The sequence below is a fragment of the Micropterus dolomieu genome, linkage group LG04, assembly GCF_021292245.1.
Source record: "Micropterus dolomieu isolate WLL.071019.BEF.003 ecotype Adirondacks linkage group LG04, ASM2129224v1, whole genome shotgun sequence".
Taxonomy (NCBI): Eukaryota; Metazoa; Chordata; class Actinopteri; order Centrarchiformes; family Centrarchidae; genus Micropterus; species Micropterus dolomieu.
In genome coordinates this window covers 18,430,162-18,441,707 of record NC_060153.1, presented here as the reverse complement: position 1 = coordinate 18,441,707, position 11,546 = coordinate 18,430,162, and the positions used below count along the sequence as shown (strand labels likewise).

The following is an 11,546-nucleotide window of genomic DNA, read 5'->3' as shown; positions in this document are numbered from 1 at the left end:
TTGTCTATACTGTAGTTTGTGTCTGATTTTATTTTATTAGTATTTTATTATTGTGTTATGGTATTTTTGTACGCGTAAGCAATGTACAATCCTGAGTCAAATTCCTCGTATGTGTACACATACCTGGCAATAAAGCTGATTCTGATTCTGATTCTGATATCATCAGATCAATTTGACATTAAAGGTACAGTATTACATATATCAATGCATGCTGGTGTTACTGTGTGTCCTTAAAGAGGTGGTATTATGCTCATTTTCAGGTTCATAATCTTATTTAGGGGTTGTACCAGAACAGGTTTACATGGTTTAATTTTCAAAAAACACCATATTTTGTCAAACTGCACATAGCTGCAGCTCCTCTTTTCACCCTGTGTTGAAGGCTTCGTTTTAGCTATCGAGTGATACATCTTGTCTGTAAATGATCTTTGTTGGGAGTTGCACATGCAGTTCCTAGATAAGGACTACTAGCCAATCAGAAGCAGAGAAGGGCGGGTCAGTGAGAAGCCGGTAAACAGCTTCGATTCAGCTGTTGGCTACATGTTGCTGACTTGCTTGGCAACATAGACTGGAGCAAGAGTTTCAGAGTGGTGAGTTATTAATCTGTAACAAAAGTATTTTTCATCCATAAAGTTTTAACTGATCTCTGTCTCTACATAACAGTAACAACTTTATGTCCATTGACTGCTTGGAGGCTAGCTAGTGTTTGGAAGGGAGAGGAGAGGCAGCAGGCGGACATCTTGTCACTGTGTGCTGCAGCAGCTGAGTGTGTTTTTAAACCGGTGTTTTTGAGGGTGTGTCGGAGTAGCAGCTTGGTGAGCGTTAAATGACACGGGAAACGGCTGGACTACAAACAAGCTGTCTTCAAGCAGTTCAGAGCAGAGTTTTCTGTGGGAGATGGGAACTCCCTTTGGGCTGGACTGTGGGCTTTTTCACTTTACCACCTCTATAATGCTGCTATATGTAGTTTTCCAGAGCCACTAGTGGTGCGGTTTTTAGTAGCAACCTGGTGTGTGGTTGTACGGGGGCTCGAACTCATGAGGGAGCAAAATCTGACACACCGGCAGACAGCTTCACACAACATGCTGGAAACTCAGGTAAAGTCCCACTGCAACGATAAAGTGATATTTTTATCAGCTTAAGGATGAACTAATCCATGTTTATTACATGATAACGTTACATTGACTGCATTTAGCCAACGTGATACATCGGTGTGAGCTTGCCTGCCAGCTTTTCAAATCTATTTGTCTCTGTTTCACCAGAGAGGCTCTGCAGTGTGAGCTCTGCTAAATGTATTGGATGATAACGAAAACAGATAGTGAGCTAGAATGATTATTATAGATGAGATTGTGTCCACAATTTATAACAGTTATACCGCAGTAAGTAGCTTTACTATAGGGGATGGTTCTTCCACTGTGGTGTTGTCCTGCTTCGTTATGTTGCATTATTGGAGGAGAAGATGTGTACCTGAGTATCGGTAAAAAGACAATAAATCTAAATTAATTGTTATCCCAATCCAATCCATTTTATTTATATAGCACATTTTAAAAAACAAAGGTTTACAAAGTGCTGCTCAAGGAATAAAACAATGATGTTATGAACAAACAGCGGCGGATCTGTGCTACCGTTAGCTGGCTGAGCCTGCCTTGCATCACTCTAGGCTAGTATAAAGAAATTGCCCCACATTTGATTTGTACCGTTACATCATTTCTTGCAGGCTAAAATCAACACTTTGACATAAGACTGGTGGTACAGAGGATAGTAATATGGTGGGTCGCCTTAGCTAAGTTATAGTACTTTGCACCAGGTAACATTAGCAACTGCTAGACATTAGCCAGCAAGCTAACGTTATCTAACTTGTGCCAACTAAAACACAACATCACAGTATATTTCACATGCTTTGCACTAATGTTAGTTTACCTGTCCAACAGGATGGAAGCCAACTCTGTGTTGGTTTTGCAGATTTCAAAACAAGTGGAGGTCTCTTTGGGATTCAAGCCTTTCCGATGTTGACTGTGTTTTCACCGAAAGTCAATCTGATTCTTGTTTGGCCTGAAAGTTCAAGGCCTTGTGTTGGAGTCTGTGTTATTCTGTTAGCAGGTCACTTTATGGTGTTAGCGGACTCCATGTTGTTACCTGCAGTGTAGTTGCTGTGTATACGGTACAGATTCAGCAGGAAAGAGACTCGGGAGCGCAGATGCACATAACATCCCGGATGAGTTAATCAATCATCATGATGTGTCAAATACTCAAGTACCAGTAACCACAACCAAGTCACTGTGAGTTGATGTGATTAGACTGAGTGTATCATCAATTAATGATGTTGATGATGTTATCTCACACTTTCTTAATACATTCATTTATACCACTAAAACAGAGGTCATCATAGAACTATGATTCTGTTTTGAGCCATATGCATATGCAGAATATGCATGGTTGTATTAATTTTAGCTGCTGTAACTCACTAATGGGGGGAAATGTCATCTGTCTTTGGAATTTAAAACAAACTGTTTTATAAATTAATTATTCTTAAATGTATAAATAAAAGAAACAAAACTTACTGAAACCATACATTAAACAATGTAGGCTACTATTGTTCATGACAGCAAATGGGACTGTAGCGTGATAAAACAAAGTGGTCACAACATTGACTTGATGTCTAAACAATCAACAGCACAACTATAATCACTTTGTCAACACGAGTTCACTTCTTTTCCTATGATTACTCCCAGTGTCACAATCTTCATGAACCTCCTCTCGAGCCATCTTTTCCCAGGCCCTTCTGTGCTATTCTCCACATATCCACCAGATGCCCTTGACTTTCTCTCCTTTCCCCATCACCTGACTTCTTTATCTTCTTCCTTTGTTCCTTGCCAGATGTTATGTTGTGTTACCGTATGCACCATCCTGCTTTGCTAGTCCCTATACTTTTTTTCTGTTTCAACTGATTTACCTGAGACCTGTTACCTGCCTGTTTAGGACCATGGTTTATGTTTTTTGCCTGCCTTAGACTGCTTTTCTGGTTTTGACACTTGCCTTTCAGATTGAATTTGGGTTCTATCCCCTGTATTCCTTTTACCTTGCTTGCAGCAGCCGTGACACCTGGTCTTCACTCAGGGTTTTTTTATATATAAAATCTCACAGTGTAGTGGAGAGATGATTACATCTGCAGTAAAAGTGTGCTGCCCCAGTGATTGGGGAAGAAAGAGGTGCTCTGTATTGGTGTCCCTACCTCCCTGCTTCTCTCTCTCTCTGAGGCCATTAGGAATCATGGCTCTCTCCTGCATCATTAGATTAACTCCCATGGTCTGCCAGAGTGTGCAGGAAGATCATACTCATTACCCAAGCTGCTCGCCTTTGTTGAGTGCACAAAAACACGCTTTTACCTTGTAATTTGAGTCAGACGGGCTCATCATGGCAGGAGGCAACAGCGAGATATGGAAGTGCTGCTGCCACTATCGACTGATATTCATGTCGTATACGGCCTTGATTACACAGGCAGATTTAGAGTGCACACTTGGCAGAGGCGATGTTCCTGGCGACATATTAGGCACATTAGTTCCCCCTGACTTCTGCCTGCTAGGGCTGGAGGGATTTGGTACACCGTTGTCACAGTGGTAAACAGAGACATTTACGATAATAGAGTTCTTAAAAGAGTAGATACAGTAGATGCATAACTCTCTGCCGTATTCCTGTCACAGTGCTGGTTTTGTCCCTTTTCAAAAATAACTCTGTGGCCTGTTGGTCCCTGTGGAACGTAAATTGAATGCACACTGGTGTCCCCGGGACTACAAACAGGAAAACGACCTTGATATCAACAAGGATTGAATCACTTATGTAATCAGGCAGGAAATAAGATCTCATTTGTGGGCAGGGGAAATTGCACATAAAAAGATGAAAAACAGCATTAATTGCCGAGATCCTGTACATACGTAGGGCTAAATTGTTGTTGTAAATGATTTGCTCATCATTCAACATGCTAGAGAATCCTCCTGCAGACAGTAAAAAATGTCAAATGAAATGAGAGAATAGCCCTGGCAGCTTGTTTTTGTGCTGCTGACAATGTGGGTCTGGATTTCTCTTTAAATAAAGACTCAACAGGCCGTGTACATCACAGAAAACACTTGTTTATTTCTGGTCTGAGAACAGAGAAATGACAAAAAGTTACATTCCAGAGAACTTCAAGTTGGACACTTCTTTTCATTGCTTATTGGACAGTTGAGTAATCACCTTCCTCGCCTGAATGTCAAACAACAGCTTAAGAGAAGCGATCATTGCGTGAGTGATTGAAGCAGTCAGGTTTGTTCTGAAAACTGTGTCCAGACCAATATATATATATATTTATTTATTATTATTATTATTATTTTTTTTTAATTTTCAGCACACAAAGCCACAGTGCTATAAATCAATCAATAGGAATGGCTTAAAGTGAAGGGAAAAAGGGAACAGAAAAATGTGTTTCTGCCTTCAAATAATTTAAGAACATCTAAAGCCTCTATGGTTGACTGGAGAGGGACCTGCTGTGCTTTGAAGAAGATGGAGGGCGACACTCTGGGCTGTTTCCACTTTTATAACGAGGATATTTCTCCAGAGAAGCATTCTGGGTAAAGGAAAAGATAAGTAAGTTTGATACTTCACTGCCCTTAATCTATTAAAGATCCCACTTTCAAAAACACAGGACAAACCAGTACAAACTGCCAAGAGACGCTGATAATATCATAATAGTATCATTTAGATTTACTGTCAAATTTGTAGATTATTGACTAATCTATCCAGTCATATTATTACAGTCAATATTTTCTGCTAAATGACTCACCAGCTGTCTCGCCATGGACATGAGGACAGCCTCCACATCTAAAACCCACATCTGTGTGGAGAAGAGAGAAGGAAAGACAGAGGAAAGGGGGGTAAAAGGAAAGCGACAAATTAAGTATTTCATCATTTAGAGAGATGTTGCATAGTGGAATTGGATCATGCACCTTTTGATCACTGCCCAGAGCAGAGTGGTTTCAGATTTTGGTTGAGAAATTATTAAGCAGAAAGTGCTAAACATCCCTTCTAACAGACAGGTTTTTTAGTTTAGTTTTAGTTGCCAAGAACAGTCCTCTTTGATCGCTGTAAAAACTGTTAATGACACGGTTTAGTCTAGAAGAAATATTTTCCTCCGTATTTGGTCAAATGTTTGAAGGCACCCGAAAACCTCCATCCATCCATCCATCCATCCATCCATTGTCAACCCGTTATCCTGAATACAGGGTCGCGGGGGGCTGGAGCCAATCCCAGCTGACATTGGGCGAAAGACGGGGTACACCCTGGACAGGTCGCCAGTCCATCGCAGGGGCACACATACACAAACAACCACTCACACTCTCATTCACACCTAAGGACAATTTTAGAGACACCAATTAACCTAGCCTGCATGTCTTTGGACGGTGGGAGGAAGCCGGAGCACCCGAGAGAACCCACGCGTACACGGGGAGAACATGCAAACTCCACACAGAAAGGCCGAGGCAACCGAATTCCTAGGCCTTTAAACTTATTTTCAGCTTTTTACAGTGAATGATGAGGCCCTACATTTTGAACAGGCCACTTTACATGAGAGATTTTTATTTTTTTATCTTTTCTCCCTGGTCTGAAGTGGCTGTGGCTTAATTGGAAAAAGGTGATGTCGTGTTTTTCTGTGGTACTGCACTGTTTTGAATCCTAGAAGATACTTTAAATTTGAATTCTCAACTGTATTTTTCTATTCATTCCATTTTTTTGGCTGAATGTTATAGATATACATTTACAGGTAAAAAGCTTTGTTTTAAAAACATCTTGGTTTTCATAAGGGAGGTCCAGCAGTTCATTGGTTCAGTTTGTTTTTCTATTAATTCAAAGCCTGTAAAACACATGACTTGTAAATCCCAGTAGCTCAGAATTGTTGATTCTTTTTTCTTCTGTAAGCTGTGATGTGTACTTCATTGTATGTCAATAGAAGAAGAAGAGAGTCTTCCAACATTTGTATCAGAATCTAATGACTGTTGGTGGGTTGTTTGTTTGTTTTTGTTAACATTAAAGCCAATCTAATTTGATCAAACCACACACACACACACACACACACACATAAACACGCGGTTATTAACTGAATTTTGTCTGTGCCAACAACCAATGGCGTCAAAGTAAAGTCTTTTAATGGACTGATCTTGAATTATTTTGTTCATACAATGGACACACAGATATGCAATCATTACATGGTGTCCCACACAAGGTCATACAATATATAAGCACATGCTGCTTCTGATGATTCAATTTCATTGATTACGGGTGCATTTATTTTTTCAGCTCCCATAGCAACGGGACTCAATATGACAAGTCATGCAAGCTTTTCATTTTTGTACATACAAATACTTAATAGAGCCATTGCACAGAATATGCAGCACAGTTTAGAGATAAGTAAAGGAGTACTGACACCTATTGATCAGCTGGACAAATAGAGGTGCTGTAGTATATAGAATACATACCTAAATGATTTAGTAATGCCTGCACTGGGAGAAAACCATGCACACAGCAGTTCACAGCTAAATGTGCAACAGCTGTAAGAAAGACTATTCCTTGAAAACAAGACCACACAATGTTCAGGTGACTGTGAGTGAAGTCAGAGAGAGAACGAGCAGGACAGAACTGACTCAGAGGTCAGAGACAGTCTTACTCTGTGGTTTTGTCTCTTCTCTATGCTCCACTCCCGCACATCCCTCCAGTGTTCTGGCAAACACACCTCATTTACCCAGCTGTCTCCCCTCCTTGCCATGATGAAGTCCTCCGTCCACACAGTGTGTCATCAAGCCTGTAAGCTTGGACACTGCACTGACCACGGCCACCCCCTGAAGAGTCCAACACAGTTTCCTACAATGTAACTTGACTCTAGAAACTGATACTCCTCAACACAGAGGCAAACTGTGGCTGGTAACTGTGTGCAGGATTGAAACTGTTCTGTTAGTAAGATATGGTGCGGGAGTGTAGATGATGTGGCAACACTACAGTCCCATTATCAGTCCAATAAAACTGACAAAATACACATGTTAAAATTCGAGATTACCTATTACCGTGGTGTTTCCGATGAATGGAAAATGTTTCAGCTGGCATTGTGTTATAAACAGGTTTGCTCAGTATATTGCATGCCTTACCTGTTGAACATGTACCTTTTTTGCCTTTCAAAAGACAATACAGTGTAGTGAAGACGAGACAAAAGCTGAAGAGAAGGGTTGCACTCCAGTGATAAAAAAAAGCAAAAGAATGACCTCATGTCTTGATCAGTGTCGGGAGTTTTGACAACTTAAGTGCTGCCTTTTACCGGAATTTGTTTTGGGGATACAGAAACATTGAGTTTAATGAAATAATTTATTTATTTAGTTAGTTACTTAGAAATGAGCTACTGTTCATAATTTCTGTCACACTACCCAACAGAAATGTTGCGCAGGAGAAGCTCACCTGTTTGCTTTTATGAACTAAACAAAAACTCAGAGGATATTTCAGAGCTCTTGGACTGCATAAGATTATACAAGTATACCTTATAAACTGTTAAGTCAGTGTAAAGTCTGTTCACCTCTTATATGCTTCCTTTAGGCAATATTATTAGGGAACACTGCATGAACTTTCATTGTTATGCAGATGATACCCAATTATATCTATCGATCAAGCCAGATGAAAATCAGTTAGCTAAACTTTAAAAGTGCCTTCAGGATGTTAAAACCTGGATGACCTTCAATTTTCTGATGTTAATCTCAGACAAAACTGAAGTTATTGTCCTTGGCCCAAAACATCTCAGACTCATTATCTAAAGATATAGTTACTTTAGAAGGCATTGTCCTGACCACCAACACCACAGTGAGGAACATCTGAGTTATCTTTAATCAGGATCTGCCTCCATGAAACAACATTCAGAGATCGCCTTTTTTTGTTTTACTTATATAAAGTTGCGAAAATCGGGCACATGCTGTCTCAAAATGATGCAGAAAAACTAGTTCACGCATTTGTTACTTCTGTGTCTGGATTATTGCATTTCTTCATTATCAGACTGAATACGTCCCTTAAGAATCTCCAGCTGATCCAAAATGCTGCGGAACATGTACTGACAAGGACCAGGAAATAGATCATGTTTCTCCTGTTTTACCTTCTCTGTATTGGCTCCCTGTAAAATCCAGAATAGAATGTTAAATCCTTCTCCTCACCGATAAGATAAATGGTCAGGCTTTATCTTATCTTAAAGAGCTTACAGTACATTATTATGCTACAAGAACACTGCATTCCCTGAATGCAGGGTAACTTGTGGTCTCCAAAAGTAGAATGGGAGCCAGAGCGTTCAACTATCAAGCTCCTCTCCTTATTCTCTCATTATTATTACTATAGTAGGCCTCCCACCCTAAGTCTAGGTTCTGCTTGAGGTTCCAATCTGTTAAATGGGAGTCCTTGTCGCTAAGTGCTTGCTCATGGTGGGAATTGTGTCTCTGTAAATAATATTACAAAGAGTACAGTCTAGACCAGCTCGGTATGAAAAAGCAATGACAGACCTGTCGTAACTTGGTGCTGTGTAAATAAATACATTTAATTGAATTAATAAAATTTAATTAAAGAAGAAGACCTGCAAAGAACAGATTGCCCTCTGATGAATTTATTGAAAAAAAGCTGTGGGCTGACTGACATCCGAGATTGTCACAAAAACAGCAAAAAGTGACTGGTGACACAAGAAAACAGTATATGCATTACCTGAGGTGGATGACTGGTAACACACTGAGCCTCACTTCTCTTCGCCGCTCTGCACACACGGCTCCCCTGAGTCCCCCGAGTTCCCCGAGTCTTTGGGAAAGCTGAGAGGAAGAAGAGATGGAGGTGAGGAGGTCAGAGTGGACAGAACTGTGTGTTACAATCATAGACTAAGATTATAATGAATGGTGTGAAGGAGAGAATGATGAGAAACACTTGGTGGTGAGTGAAGTGATGGTGGTGGGACAACTATTAACGTTGCAAGTCAGGGAAAGTAATCAGCTGTCAAACAGAGAGAGAGTGGGGTTATGTGTCACACAGTCTAAGACAGAGGAGCACTGGTCACAGTGTGTGTGTGTGTGTGTGTGTGTGTGACTATTATTTTGGCATCGCTTCAACAAAACCTCCTAATGATTTGAATATTAATACAGAGTGAAAATAACCCTGTTTTGAGGCGGTTTATTCTACACTTTCTGGACCAACAGTCATGTTATTCCCAGAGTTTGTAAAGCGGTGCAGCTAGCAGGAACAATTACTCGGAGAGCACACAGAAAACAAATAGGATTCCCTGATGATTTTTAATCCCGTCAAGAAAAGAAAAAGGGTGAAAAGTTCATTCTGCAAATGCTACTGAACAATTGTTCCACTGGTTTAAAATCATTGCAATGTAAAAACAACTTACAACAATGGAACAGAAATGTGAAACTTGCTTGAAATCTGATTTTATTTTAATCAATATTACATTATTGTTTCCTAGTAATTAATCTGCTTTATGTCAGAAATGTCAAAATATGTTTATGGTAGCTCAGAAACAGCATCTCCATTACATAGTTTGTCCACCAGAGAGCACTGACATCTTTAGTTTAAGATGGTGAAGATAGTAAACATTACCTGCAAAAACATCAGCAAGATTGCATTGTCATTGTGAGCATGTTAGCATGATTACACAGAGCACCTCTGGTGGCTGTAGTAATTATGTCGGAAGCATTAGCCTCAAAGTCTGTGAAGGGGGGAGGCCAGAGATGGGCAAAACACCAGGACTTTCACCCTGGAGACTGGTGTTTGTGTCCCGTGTGAAACCAAAAGCCAATGTTAAATTATTTTTATTTGCGTAAGTAAGTTAAGTTATGTCACGTGACTTACTAGCTAAACTTATGCATTTTAACTCAAACCATGAACTTTTCCTAAACCTAAGCAAACAAAGTGTTAATTATTGTTATTATGATGATGAAGGTCCAGTGCACCTCTCTCTGGTACATGTCTCTGGTCATATATGTAGTTTTTGGGAGTCATTGGCAAATTACCTATTCTGTAATTTTGGTATGAGAACTTCTGAACTTCTGAACAAAAATTTACATGCTGACACGTCGTTAGCAGATTTTTTAAAACTATCAAGTCTTGATATTGTCTCACCTCAAAAACACTAGATCAGGATATAGTTATAACAAAGTGTAGTTTTTGTATTGTATAATTGTATAAAAAAAAAACAGATTAAGATTAAGCAAATTTTAAGGGTTTGCAGCTTGATCTTAACTTTGTAGTGAAATAAATGGAAACAAGTTGCTGACTAGAAGTCTGGAAAATCACAATATAAAATCTAAAGCATTAGAACATATTTCATTATGTATGATATGTGGCAAACTGGCTAAATCAGGCAAAAGAAATGAAAGATGATGAACAATGTACAATTTGCACATATGCTTAGTAGAACATTTTGCATATATGTTCAGTATGAACACGTAAAAATGCCAGTTTAATGACATGTTTAATGTGAAAATGAGTCCATGGGTTTATAGGTTATAGTATGTTTGGACAGCAATATGTTGCCTATCGTATATTTAGCTAGTGCAAAATAGTTAAATAATTGTTCTTGGAGAAGGCATTGTTAGCATTAGTTAGCATTAGTATTAGAATCCATTAAAAGACAACAAGGCTATTTCATCAACAGAGTCATATTTCTGATAAAAATAACCATATCCTTTTACATTAGTAACCCTTTTCCATTTTTCTAGTGCAGTAATTTCATGCTGCATATATGATTCAACATTTCAGCAAATGGATTACAGTATAATTACTTTATCTGTTTATTTAGTTAAATGTCAAAACAAAATGATGACTATTCCTGGATGTACCTGTATAATTAAGTAAATCACCAGTTTGGATCTGTGTTCCTGAGAAAAATTGTGTCTAAATCAATCACATACAGCAATCCACAAGCTAATTAAGTATCACAGTCTTACATTGAAATTAAATATTTAAAGCATATGTGCAACCTAAAAAAGTCAGTCATGTCACGATCATGATTCTTCTGACATTTATGGAAAAGAAACTTTCACAAAGGGCATCAAAACCCAGCCTCAGCTTTTTGAATCTGTCAATGTTTCTGTGGCTTTCAGCTTAATAATCTTGGCATTTACAATCAGCATTTACCAGTTTATAGTCATCTCAGAATAACATCCAGCAGTCGGAGATTCCTTTCAGTGACAAAACAGTCAATATGAGGCTGACTAAACCAGAAAGACAAAAACCTTTCACAGTAATCAGTGCTCGTGTCCCAGCACAGAGTCACCTTGGCATCAATTCGAGCCCCAAACCGTGGTGTGTTTCACACCACATAATTGCTTTATTCGTCCATAGATGTTGAACGTCGTAATGAGCTAAAGATTCAAGGACAGACACAGCCTGGGGGTTGAGAGTCTGGTGGCAAGAAGAGCTCTTGGAAAATGACTCATGAAGTGATCTCCACTTTCTCACGCTCTGGCATTAGCCATGGATCTCCAAATGAGGCGCCGCACCTCATTACACAT

At 39.3% G+C, this 11,546-nt stretch overlaps 1 long non-coding RNA gene across 1 annotated transcript; it reads right to left on the bottom strand.

Moving 5' to 3' along the window:
* Window positions 1-4,119: 4,119 nt before the first annotated feature.
* Window positions 4,120-6,873, bottom strand: LOC123970190. Its single transcript, XR_006824900.1, has 3 exons — window positions 6,755-6,873; window positions 4,814-4,864; window positions 4,120-4,597 (listed from the first exon to the last, which is right to left on the bottom strand). It is a non-coding gene; the product is annotated as an uncharacterized LOC123970190 (long non-coding RNA).
* Window positions 6,874-11,546: the final 4,673 nt, after the last annotated feature.